Here is a 14,472-nt window from a genome sequence, read left to right as displayed (position 1 = left end):
GGGTGGTGAGCAGGTCCCTCTGGGAGTTAATTGTGGTGCTGGGAAGTTATATGAACATCCTCAAATGGACAAGAGGGAGAGTGGGAGTGAAAGATATTTGTATATGCATCAGAGCACCAGCACATACAGGCTTGGTTTGCAGGGAAAGAGACTTCTATCAACTCAAGATGCAAATGAAAGCGCAATAAGAAACAAAAGGTCTATTCAAACCATGACTCCTGTACAATAGGTGGTGCTAATCGACAAATAAATTGACTACGGTACAACAGATGCACACCTTTCAGCGTAGGGATGTTAACGTTAATGCGTTTACCTAATGTTGCAGAACCGTTTCACTCTATTCATTTTATTTCTTTCTATTCTCTATGATTTCTACAGATTAAAATAGCCATAATCATACAAAAAATTGGCAATGATATTTTATTATATTTATTAAATGAATAATTAAAGTTAATTAATTAATCATTTTTAAATGAAACGCAGTTAGCACAGCTGTATATAAATATTATATATTGGTTTTATTATTTAATAATCATAATCAATGTATTCTTTTTGTTGTTTGTATGGGTGAGCAACAAAAGCACCTTTGGTAAATATGATTATGTCCATAAAGTGTATGGAAAATTATAATTATTTCAGATTTGCATTTATGGTGTGCACTGATGTAATCACAAATAATGTGTTTGGTCTTTGTGTGAATTAGGACTGATCCAGCCAAGAGGGCCCATTTATTTTTTTTTTTTTTCAGTCTATATTAATTCAGTTTAAGGGATTAATTGGAGTTTGGGTCAAGTGTTATCTCTATTCGGGTTTATAATATTTTTATTTCATTCAAGCAATTAATTAAATTCATTCATTGCATTTGATTTAAAATTCATTCAGCCATTACTCTGCAGTATAAGTTAACTGAGCAGAAGAGTGAATCTCAGTTCCACACAAATCTAACTTATCATCTACTTCCTCAAACAGTCTCAGCTGAAAAAACAGATCTATATATTTGAATTGGCAAATATGTAATGAGAAAGACAAGATTAATGCAATTTAATTATGTATACGAAATACCCCCCAAAAAGTAAAAAGTAAAACATTTTTTGTTCAGCATCACATGCTTTCAGCTACATGCTTTCAGATTTACATGTTTTTGTTGTTATGACATTGTTATGCTTAGCTCATGTTGAGCATCAATCAAAGAAAACAAAATTGAGTGGACATGTGATGTTTGATTGCATGCACTAGTGGCAGTTTGGAAGGCAAGGAGGGGGTAATCAAGATCGGAATGGGAGAAGTAATTAGGAACTTCAACACAATCTATTTGTGTTTTTGAAAGGAACAACAGAGCAGCACTCACCACAGGCCCAGAAAATTTATGCTGCGATGTTAAAAATATAAAACATTTTGTGTTGCTCATGCTAATACACAGGCATAACATTATGACCACCTTCCTAATATTGTGTTGGTCCCCCTTTTGCTGCCAAAACAGCTCTGACCCGCTGAGGCATGGACTCCACTAGACCCCTGAAGGTGTGCTATGGTATCTGGCGCCAAGATGTTAGCAGCAGATCCTTTAAGTCCTGTAAGTTGCGAAGTGGGGCCTCCATGGATAGGACTTGTTTGTTCAGCACATCCCACAGATGCTCAATTGGATTGAGATCTGGGGAACTTGGAGGCCAAGTCAACACCTCAAACTCGCATTATCCTGCTGAAAGAGGCCACAGCCACCAGGAAATACCGTTTCCATGAAAGGGTGTACATGGTCTGCAACAATGCTTAGGTAGGTGGTATGTGTCAAAGTAACAACCACATGGATGGCAGGACCCAAGGTTTCCCAGCAGAACATTGCCCAAAGCATCACACTGCCTCCGCCGGCTTGCCTTCTTCCCATAGTGCATCATGGTGCCATATATTCCCCAGGTAAGTCTCAGCTGAAAAAACAGATTTATATTCACGCACCCGACCATCCACGTGATGTAAAAGAAAACATGATTCATCAGACCAGGCCACCTTCTTCCATTGCTCCGTGGTCCAGTTCTGATGCTCACATGCCCACTGTTGGCACTTTGAGCGGTGGACAGGGGTCAGCATGGGCACCCCGACTGGTTTGCGGCTATGCAGCCCCATACGCAACAAACTGCGATGCACTGTGTATTGACATCTTTCTATCAGAACCAGCATTAACTTCTTGAGCAATTTGAGCTACAGTAGCTCGTCTGTTGGATCGGACCACAGGGGCCAGCCTTCGCTCCCCACGTGCATCAATGTTTTCACAACAACATTAAGCAGTAAAACTTTCAACATTAATAATAATAAGAAATGTTTCTTGAGGACTAAATCAGCTATTAGAATGATTTCTGAATTATTAAATTTTAAACTGTTAAAAAATAGAAAATAGTTATTTTAAAGGTGCACTGTGTAACTTTTGGCCCTCTAGCAGTTAAAACACAAAACTGCATGCATTTTGCGTAAGAACATTGTTTTGGTTGTGCTTCGGCTCTGCGTGACTGTGCAGATGAATATGGTTGTCCTACACTCAAAAAAATGAATTGTTGGATTTACTTAAAAAAGAAATGTCAAGTGGTTCCACGCAGTAATTTGTACAAATAACAATTTAGTTGTATGAACAAAATAATTTCAAGTAAAGCTGACAAAATTTCTTTGAGTAAATACAAATCATTTGAATGTCACTGTTACATAATATTTATATGTGCAGTTTACTTAATAATGTTATGTTTATTACGTAAGGTGAACACATTTATTGGCTTAATTTACCTTATTAAATGAACTATTTTCTCTGCAAAAAGCACTCAAAAAATAACTCATTGAACAAACTAAATTGAATTGAGAGCAGAAATTCCATCCTAAACATGCCTGCTCACAGCCTAAACACAGGCACCACACTTTTGCATAATGGTAATCTCTAAATTCAAAAACATTACAGAAACTCCTCTAAATGTCCAATATAACGGAACATTAAACACTAACATAAACTAACAACATCTTTCCCTTTACTGAAAACACATAAAATAACACTTTAATCCCTAAATTTACTCTCCTAATGCAGTCCCTTGCAAAGCATGCTGGGAACTACAGATCCACTGCCCAGTTAGTTATGTCAACATTAATTTGTGCGTTTCACTCAGCAATGTTAAGTTGACTGAACAAACACTTACTAAGTAAAGCTGACAATACCTATTTTTTGTAGAAGCAACGCAGTTAAATTATGTTCATGTAGTTACATGAGTTTTTTAAGTAATGTGAACAAGGGTAGTTTGAGTGAAACTAACAACATTGAAAGTTCTTTTTTTTTTTTTTGAGTGATACTGCTCATAAAACTAGGCTTAAGAGATATAACCAGTTTAGATGGAAAGGATCTCAAGCTGACTAGCTGAAGACGTTACTGTAGCTTTACCCATTAATTGACACGGTACTTCCTTGAAAATAAATTCCAGCACAGCGCTACAACAACCTTAATGAAATGACCCTTCACAATAGATAATGCTTTACAATGAACTGTTAGAGAGCTACATATGGCAGTTTATCTGTTCAATAAAATACCTTACTCACCGCTTTTGGAGATGCAACATTACAACATTTCAAATCCCTCAGTTCTCGCCATCTCCAAGCCAATGTTGATTCTTCTTTTATTACGAGGTTTATTAGCAGACTCTCCTCTGTTCTCTGGCTTTCAGATGGAGAAGCATTTACTACTGATCACAGAGCCGTACAGCTCTGACAAGCTACACATAAAATAATCGCAGCCTTTGCCAAATCTCAATCTCAAGAGATGCTCTAGCGACTGACGCTAGGGGTTGCAGCCTTTAGCCTCCTTGTTGGAGCATCCAACTCCCCTGCCAGAGACCCGGGTTCGAGGCCCGCGCAGAGCGGGGCGAGTAGGACCTGGGTGAGGGGTTACACAATTTTCCACGAAAACAGTCCCATCAGGTCTAAAATATAAACACTTATAATAGGCTTACCATAGTGAATCAGGGTAAGACAATAAAAACGTTTTAGAAGAAGGATTGATGATGTATTGACTCGTTATTTAAATGTTAATTTTGAACCAAAAAAGTTACATAGTGTACCTTTAAATTGCAATAATATTTAATGTTTTTACTGTATGCATCAAATAAATGCAGCCTTGGTGAGCGTAAGAGACTTCTTTCTCTTTTTATCAAAAGCATAAAATCAAAACACTAAAGTATGTTCGCCTGACATTTTGAAAACCTCTACAGTGCGGAATGTCGCTATTCCACCAGGAACCGAAAAACACTGTTTATGACGAGAAGGAAAAAAATCATGTTGCTGATTGAGGAAATCTTGAAAACATGCAAATGGTAAACACACAACCTGGAGGAGGCAGAGTCAACAGCAGCAGATGTGTGGGCGGCAGTGGAAGGCCTCCTGATGAACAGAAATAAAACAAACATATTTTCTTGTGTGAGGATCATTTTGGAGATGCCATAAATGTACTGTTGGGGAAGAAACTGCTGCGGTTGCCATGCCAACAGGTTAAGAGAAGCACCTGCTACCTGCGGTTGCCGTCAAAATCCCCACAGACCCAGGCTATCATTTTCAGCCTGCCTTTCCCATTTGATTAAAGGCTGTTACGGACCTAACACCGCACGCCTTGCATCTCTCTCTTGTTGTGGTTGCGAAATTACCCTGGACTTCATTAAGTGGCTCATTACCTGCTGTCAAAGCTATCAGAGAGCCGTATTCTGTTCCAGTCCCTGTTCCTTTCTCTTTCCAGCCTAATCAGACGGTTCACATGACAGGAACATGAGCTCCTGCTCGGCCCGGCTTTGAGGATGTCGTGTAAGACAGCTGGATGACTGGAGTGATGCTAAACCCACAAACAATAAACACACACACACACAAAATGCTGTTTGGATTTAAATAGGCAGGGGTGCCTATTAGATTATTTCTTTAGATTATTAAAATGTTATTCACACTAAGAAAAAATAGATCTTTTAAGAAATGTAAATGCAAAGTGTATGGTGCATTTGTGACTTTTAATTGAAGCTTAAAAGCTTCAGTCCCAATGCACTGTAAATGCATGAAAAATATTGACCAACACAGTCTTGCAAATTTCTCTTTTTTGTATTCCACAGAAGAAAGAAAGCCATGCACTATCCTTTTTAATGGGTATGACCTGAATAAACACCCAGATCAGAAAGGATAGCCACTCACTCTTTGCGATGCAATGTATCTTGTTATGTTTTTCCATTCAAAACCAAGATTTCATTTAACATATACTAACAAGCTGTGAGAACAACCAAAAGTGGCCAAAAACAAGCAAAATACACTAGCGGCAAAACTCCCTTAAATGAGTGTAACAAGGCTGGTTTTCACTGGGTTATCTTCAGCACTGTTCTGAAACACAATTATCATGAGAGAGCATAGAGAGGCAACTTTCCTATAGCCTGCAGATATTTTCCAAGTCTCAAATTCAAACAGAGCCTTCTGTACAAACTCAGGTCTTTCACTGGTACAGAAAGAGTTTAAAGTCCTACACATGCTTCCTGCAGAGATGACACTTAAATATAAAAAAAATCAATGTTAAGCTTATCAGTGGTGTATAGTGCACCTGAAGATAAGGTGGCGCTTCATTTGTGGAATTGATTGGTTAGGCGGCAGAATCTGAATGACTCTGCCCACGGATCACATTACATGCGCTCTGCAACACAGCAGCTTTTACAGGTTGGTAAAAAGGCCTGACGTCATGCCTGCTAAATGTATCTAAACCTTTACCTAGAATATTTCCACAATTCAAAACATTCTAAATAAAACTAGAGAGAGAAATGCTAAAAAATGACCTATTTTTGAGAGGACTCTTGAGTCTCAGTAAACCTTATTTGCATAAATGTAGACTACATATGCCTTTGATTTAGTGGTTTGATTAGAACTAAAATAATCACCTCAGCTGATGCTGATGCACTCATCCAAAGCTTGGTAACAAACAGATGAACAGTCTCTCTCTGCTAGTTCCTTAAAGAGTGCAAAAGTAAAACACAATCCATTATTTAGTTTTTTTTCTATTTATTGACTGACACCTCTTCTGTCCCCATGTTGAGAGAAACTGGGAGTAAGTGCAGAGGCGTTGTGTGCGCTGTGTAAAAATGATTGTTATTGTTGACTAAATGCATCCAAGCTTTAGAATGGCAGTGAACAGGGGTCATGAGTATGAGCTGAAGACATCCATCCATCATAAACGTACTCCACATGGCTCCGGGGGGTTAATAAAGGCCTTCTGAAGCAAAGCCATGCTTTTGTGTAAAAAAAAAAAAAAAATCCGTATTTAACAAGTTATGAAGTAAAATATCTAGCTTCCGCCAGACCGCCTTCCGTATTCAACGTACAAAGAAAGTGAAAACTCTTGCAGTTTAAAAAGCTTACGCTATGGAATGCGGTCTGGCGGAAGCTAGATATATACACTATATTGCCAAAAGGACACCCCTCCAAATCATTGAATTCAGGTGTTCCAATCACTTCCATGGCCACAAGTATATAAAATCAAGCACCTAGGCATGCAGACTGCTTCTACAAACATTTGTGAAAGAATGGTTCGCTCTCAGGAGCTCAGTGAATTCAAGCGTGGTACCCTGATAGCTTGCCACCTGTGCAATAAATCCATTCGTGAAATTTCCTCACTACTAAATATTCCACGGTCAACTGTTAGTGGTATCATAACAAAGTGGAAGCAATTGGGAACAACAGCAACTCAGCCACAAAGTGGTAGGCCACGTAAAATCACAGAGTGGGGTCAGTACGCTGAGGCGCACAGTGCGCAGAAGTCGCCAACTTTCTGCAGAGTCAATAGCTACAGACCTCCAAACTAAATGTGGCCTTCAGATTAGCTCAAGAACAGTGCATAGAGAGCTTCATGGAATGGGTTTCCATGGCCGAGCAGCTGCATCCAAGCCTTACATCACCAAATGCAATGCAAAGCGTCGGATGCAGTGGTGTAAAGCACACCGCCACTCTAGAGCAGTGGAGACGTGTTCTCTGGAGTGATGAATCACGCTTCTCTCGTCCGATGGACGAGTCTTGGTTTGGTGGTTGCCAGGAGAACGGTACTTGCCTGACTGCATTGTGCCAAGTGTAAAATTTGGCGGAGGAAGGATTATGGTGTGGGGTTGTTTTTCAGGGGTTGGGCTTGGCCCCTTAGTTCCAGTGAAAGGAACTCTTAATGCTTCAGCATACCAAGACATTTTGGACAATTTCATGCTCCCAACTTTGTGGGAACAGTTTGGGGATGGCCTCTTCCTGTTCCAACATGATTGCGCACCAGTGCACAAAGTAAGGTCCAAAAAGACATGGATGAGCGAGTTTGGTGTGAAGGAACATGACTGGCCTGCACAGAGTCCTGACCTCAACCCCATAGAACACCTTTGGGATGAATTAGAGCGGAGAACGTGAGCCAGGCCTTCTCGCCAACATCACTGCCTGACCTCACAAATGCGCTTCTAGAAGAATGGTCAAAAATTCCCATAAACACACTCCTAAACCTTGTGGAAAGCCTTCCCAGAAGAGTTGAGGCTGTTATAGCTGCAAAGGGTGGGCCAACTCCATATTACGGATTGAGGATGGGATGTCATTAAAGTTCATGTGCTCGTAAAGGCAGGTGTCCCAAAACTTTTGGCAATATAGTGTAAATGGAAAAAAAAGGCTGCTGAAAAATGGAATATTGAATTCTGATTGGTAAATCGTGGCATTCAGCAGTCATATATTTCCCAATGTTCGCCATCATCCATTGGCAATGTTGTATATCATTCTGCTTATCCGAGTAACAGTAACTGATGATTAGTTATTGATTGTAGTGAAAATGTCTGCAGGGCACTTCAGTATTAATATTACTGTAATATTGCTGCTGTGTTTGTCTTACTGCTAAGATAATTTGTATGCTGTTTGGAATATTCTTGCTTTAGTGAAAGTTTATGAAATCATTTTAACTCATCAAAATGTTATGTCAGCATATTTATTTATACAGTCTGCTCTGTGTATCGATTTCCTCATCACCCTGTTGGTGTTAATTTTGCGATTAATACTGTACATTATCTCTTACATGTATTCTATATATTTAGGAATAACAAAAATACAGGTTTGTTTTTCTGTTGCATATCACACAGTTAGCTAGTTTAACATTAAATCAATAAAAAAAGAGTTATATTCATTGTAGAATCTGACAGATGAATAACACTGCATGATGAGCGGACGCTGTGCATTAGAAAACAAATTATGGTGTTTAAGTGCCTTTAAAATGCCAGCCCACTGACAGAGTCTGTGTGATTATAATATGTCAGGAAATATTGTGAGATTTATATATGCACAACAATAATTGCAACAAAACAGAAATTAGATACCTTCTTAAGCTTTCGCATATACTTCAGCTAGTGCTGAATCACTGTTATTTGAACCATATATTTAAACTTAATCTTCTTGTATTAGCATATTCATAATCAATTGACAGCATGAGCAGTTATCATATCAAGGGCACATTACATGATTTTGTGAATACTATTTACATAATCCACATGATCAGCGAACTGTAAAGTGCAGTACTGGCACAGAGGTAAAATATTATCCGCCATGTTTGGATCTTTTGCTGTCACGGGATAACATAAGAACCTTTAGGCATCTTTATTACAGTCACAATAAAGTTTCCGGAAACAGTTGTGACTAGCTAGTTTCTCCAATAAAAGCATCATACTTTGGTAGTTAAGCAGCAAATTACATTGTCGTTCGGGAAACTCACCCCTGTTTGGTTCAATCTGTTTATTCCAGCTTTTATGTTTCTCCTAATGCCATAAAATCAATGGACTATGAAATGCTGTTGTAGACCTCCAATATGTTAACTGTTAACTGGGTACAATAAGTGCCAGGCCAGCCTTGGCACATATGTATTGCTTTTGGGGTAATGCTATGCTAGTTCTGCCATCCTAGCAAGGTGCAGATAACTGAAACACAGCTCGCAAAATTATATGTTAGGAATTCACCTCGACTTTTCCAGTTGACTTTTGTGTGGATTAAGGCAGATTTTAGTCATAGGCTCTCTGTGTCTGTGCTATATCTGATTAGGTTAATAGCTTTTACTGATTATATTGACTGTGTCTGGATATTACTCATTCATACCCCACAGTTGTGGGTGTTTTCAAAATGGTAGAATATATTTTTTTTCCATCTCTTTATTTGAAGACCCAAAAGGATCCTGAGAGAATTCTGTAGATATTTTGTGTCTCAGCTCTGAAGTAATGGATTATAAATGTATAATTCTGAGTAGGGCTATAAATGAACCTCTCAGTCTGATAAAAATGTTACATAAATCCAGAGAAAATGTCTGTGGATATAGAGTGTACTTAGGGTAAAATGGTGTTACTGTCAGAAAACAGTCTATTTAATTTGATTTAGAATACATTAAGCAGTACAAAATGCCAGATAAATCCAGAAATTATTATTACAGAGCCATTAAAAAACTAAGCAACTAGATTACAAACTTGTTCCAGTGCAGTTTATCCCATAATCAGTGGTGAATTCAGATTCATACATTTTTGATTGGGGTAAGACAAAGCATATCCTAATAATAACATATCCCTTATTAGATGATATAGCTAACATTATGTTTCCCTGACAAATACAGAAGCAATAAAGGTACATAAAGTCATTTTTTTATGAAGCTTGGGTGTAGTATCTCACAAAAGCAACAGTTTTCAGTTACTTAAAATACTGGTAATCACTGATTAATTAATTTCCGTGAACAAAAATGACGAGTAACAGGAGTTTTTCTTAGATAAAGTGGCTGGTCATGTGATCTCAAAATGGCTGCCACCATGAGGGGACCCACTTCATTTAAAATAAAACAGCGTTTATATGCTAGTGATATGACTTGTACTCTTCATTTCTTGAGGAGTAAAACTTTATGAGGAAAAAATACTGTGCACCTTTAATATTAGCTATCAATATCATTGGGTAAATACACTCTAATGTTTCCCAATCACAGCTAGTTACTAATGCTAATAATGGCAACCAGCAGCACCAGGGACAGGAAAAAATGTGGTATCTTTGGAAAAAGTCCAAATATTTAACAAATGTTTTTCACAGTTTGCACAATATTTCTTCAACTATAAGTCATGTACTCAGGCATTTTTCGTGGTCATGGCAAAATCCAATGAATCCAAGGTCGGCCAGATTACCTTTTCCCACCATTTAAAATTTTATTATAACCTGCCTGTCTCTTTGAAACAACACTTGTTGCCAAACACTGACGGCCATGTCCTTGGTATCTAAACACATTTGGTGATCACTTTTTTTTTGACACTGCTCAGACAAATTTTGTCCATTTCTCATCAAATTTTCTTCAGATAACCTTCAGATATACACTGTAAAAATATATATTTTTTAAAGTTGTAAATAAAACAAAGATCACTGAAGTATGTACAAAAATAATACCATTTCAGTAATTTCTACTTAAAAATTTCACATTTAATTCAGTGTGTTACTTAATGTTTCTTTATAATTACTTGTGAAATTTACTAGCAGTTTCTGAGTGAAAAGTAAATGCTACACTAAAAGGGTTAGTTCACCCAAAAATGAAAATTCTGTCATTAATTACTCACCCTCATGTCGTTCTAAACTTGCAAGACACAAATGATCTTTTTAGTGAAATCTGAGATCTTTCCATCTCTCCATTGACAGCCTACGCAACTACCACTTTCAAGCCCCAGAAAGGTGGTAAAGACATCATTAAAGTAATCCATGTGACTCTAGTGTTTTAACTTCAATTTTATGAAGCAATGCCTGTGCTTTGTTTATTTTTATTTACAAAATATTAATCATGCATTTATGCTACAACGTCTGCTCTCGCATCAACGCACATTGGAGATTAATATTTTGTAAATAAATTTGTGTTCCGAAGATGCCTTACGGGTTTGGAACAACATGAGGGTGAGTAATTAATGACAGAATTTTCATTTTTGGGTGAACTAACCCTTTAATTTGTACCCAAAAAAAATTATCAAAAGGATTTGTTGTATTCAAAAACAGCAACAGCATTTTCAACGGCAATTGTGGCAGTGTGGTGCGATGACTAAAGATTTGGTTTGGGGAGTTGAAGTTTCTTGATTTAAACTCTGCATAAGGAAATTTATGAACTATATCCTAGTTTTGCGATGACCATAATATCCCTTTGGTACTCAGCACCATAATTACTGCTTGCAGTTATGCTTTTATAATAACTGAATGCCCTTACAGTCAAACCAAAAATTATTCAGACATTTTTGATATTTTTGATATATTTTTACAAGTGGGTGCAGGACACTATAGTTTATTTATGTAAGTGAGGATAGCAAAATAAAGTAAACTGTGACAAATTATACCCAAAAATTCTTCATACAGTGGACTACCAGTACAACTGATAAAAATTTATAACCAAAAATTATTCAGACACTTTGACCTGACCATGTTTTGCTTAAGTGTAAGATTCTTTTTTTTAACAGTTTAACACTGAGATCTTGTCATATTTTATTACCTTTTTTTTTTTTTTTTTTTTTTTTTTTAACTATAGTGAATAAACTGTATTAATGAATGAAATGTTCAAGGTGTCTGAATAAATTTTGGTTTGACTATATGAATACTTATAAAATTATGTAAATAAATGTTGTAATATAAAATTATGTTGAATAATTATTGTAAAAATGGCACTAAGAAACATAAAAATCTCAAAGGCAAGTTTTAGGCCTTTTAGTTGGTATTTTTAATGATTTTCCAAAGTTTGCAACAGTTCATTTGACCTTGTCAATAAAACGCTCTAGTTTGATAGTCAGACCTGCAATTCCTATATTTCTTAATTTTTTTTCTTGAGCTAAATTGGCTCTCTTTTCACCTGTGACCAACCCTGCAAGTGCATTGGCATTCATTACTGACTCAACAACAGTCTGAATAAATAAACTAATATTGTTGAATTCACACAGGCAATCAGAAGTGATAGACATGTGGTAAGTTAAGGGCTAGTCTGGCATGAGTCACAGGGATTCATTGTTTGTTGCGTTATTACTCTACTTGACTGACGACTTCATTCTGAATGGCCTGTGATTAACAGCAATTACTTATGGAGCGATTTAATAAGATCAATCTCAACGCATGTCTGTTTGCCTATTTTATGACCAAAGCTGTCAGGTTGTCTCTGACTCAAGTGAATAATACTTTATTGATACTAAATTGAGTGAACAGTTTTTAATTGATTTTATAATTACGTAATGTTCATAATGGGAATTTTCAGTTGCATTTATTTTATAGTACGTGCACTTACAGCGTACTTGCCTAAGAAAGTACTGGGTAATATAAGGTATATATAAGGTATTAAGGTTAGGCTTAGTGGTAGGTTCAAGGTTATTACCTAGTTATTACCCAGTTATTGTAATTACTATAATAAGTACATAGTATTTACACTACCATTAACCAAGAAATTAGTACTTTTATCGATCAAGGTTGCATTAAACTGATCAAAAGTGAGAGTAAAGACATTTATAATGTTACAATGCAGGTAAATTAACCTAACTAGTTGTTAAGTGAACAACATGAAAGAAAAAGGGCAGGTCACCCTTTCAAATATAGTCTCCTATAAGAAGGACAGCAGACTGATTTCATCACTACTAAACAAGCAACTTCTCTTTATTAGAAGGAAAAATCCACAAGGTTGGTCTGGCAGCTACTGAGAAACATAAAGAAGAACGACTGGCTCGATTTCGCTGAAACTCGCCAGTACCACCTTATTAAACGTGGGTAGGAGAAATGTTCTGTTGTTCTGATGAAATCCTTGAAAAGTGCAGTTTCCACAAGCTGCCAATAAAAGCAATACATCATGGTAACTGGTAGATATTAAAGTGGCTTTAAGGTAACGGAGAGATCATCTTGCAGGAAAAGTCGGGCAATTAAACGGGGAAGAATTTCTGTGGTTCAAATGTTGTTTGTTGTGACGCATTGGTTCAACAAAGGGCGGATGAACATTAAAAATGATACAATTTGCTCATTTTTAAGATAAGAATTTTGCACATCACCAACATGTGTTGTATTTGGACTTTTGGTGTTCTGACAAGACTTCTTAAAGGGATGGTTCACCCCAAAATGACAATTTATCATTTAGGGTGCATTCACACTTGTCATGTTTGGTTTGATTAAAACGAACCCTGGTGCGATTGCTCTGTTAGTGCGGTTCATTTGAACATATGTGAATGCTGCCATCCGAACCCTGGTGCGCACCAAACAAGCGGACCAAGACCGCTGAAAAGATGGGTCTCGGTCCACTTCCAAACGAACTCTGGTGCGGTTCAAATGATATATGAACGCAACACGGACCAAAGACATGTAATCGAACCAAAAACAGGAAGATGATACCCTAAAAATGACAGAATCCTCACGCATATCAGTTTTTCGTCATAGTCACGAGTTTGTCCATGACAGGCATCAGACGCGCATCTCCCACGCAGCAGAATCGTTTGTGTGTGTGATGGATGGATTCCCGCCGCTGTTTTGACTCCTTTATATATTTTATAAGCTCTTCACGGGTTCCCAGCTGGCCAAAATACCATTATATGCAGGCTACACACACACAACAAGCGCATTTACCTCAGCACACAGCATTGTTTTGGATGTTCAGTAAGTTCCGTCTCAAAATTGGCAATACGTCATAAAATCCGACCAATCAGGTTGTGAACGTATCCCTATGCCTTTAGGTCTGGTATCTTTTGGTTCGGTAATAAAACTGCCAATCTGAACGCTAATCGGACCAGGACTAAATGTTTTTTTTCTTCTTTGGTCCGGACCAAACGAACATTCAATCACCCTCATTTCATTTCGAGGTTATTTTTACTGTGGAACAAAAAGGAAACAAAAGCTCTTCTTGCACATATTGCACAATGATTATCAATAGGGTCCAAAGTTTCAAATATCATAGAAAATCATTAAAAAATGTTATACCTTTTATACGTATTACTTAAAGCTGCAGTTCATAAGTTTTGCCTCTTTGTCGCCATCTCTGTTTGAAACCTGCAATTGCAGTTATTTGCAGAATTATCATCTTTATATGGGTCGTGCATCGGCACGGCTGCTCAAAGCGGATGAATCTAATGTTTGCCGTTAGTCACCGCACCGGTGTGGATACTGTACTTTGGAATCACAGATTCTGCGTCTTGGAAGTATGACCAAAATAAGAATTTTCACTGGAAAATGTCATCTGAACAAGTAAGTAAGTAAGTAACATGTCTGCCACTTTTGTTCAGACCAACTGAGAAAAAAAAGGATTACAATAAAACGCGCTGCCAGTGGTGATTAAATATAACGATCGCTTAGCTCGGATCACATCAAACCGTGCAAATTATTATTATTGTTATGCTTTGTTCTCAAATTGTTAATGTTAACAACATCAGCATTGCGTGACTATGTGTATTTAGTGTGTATTATCGTAGATTTCAATATCTGTAG

The sequence above is a fragment of the Ctenopharyngodon idella genome, chromosome 15, assembly GCF_019924925.1.
Source record: "Ctenopharyngodon idella isolate HZGC_01 chromosome 15, HZGC01, whole genome shotgun sequence".
NCBI classification, from domain to species: domain Eukaryota; kingdom Metazoa; phylum Chordata; class Actinopteri; order Cypriniformes; family Xenocyprididae; genus Ctenopharyngodon; species Ctenopharyngodon idella.
Note: the sequence above shows the minus strand (reverse complement) of the source record.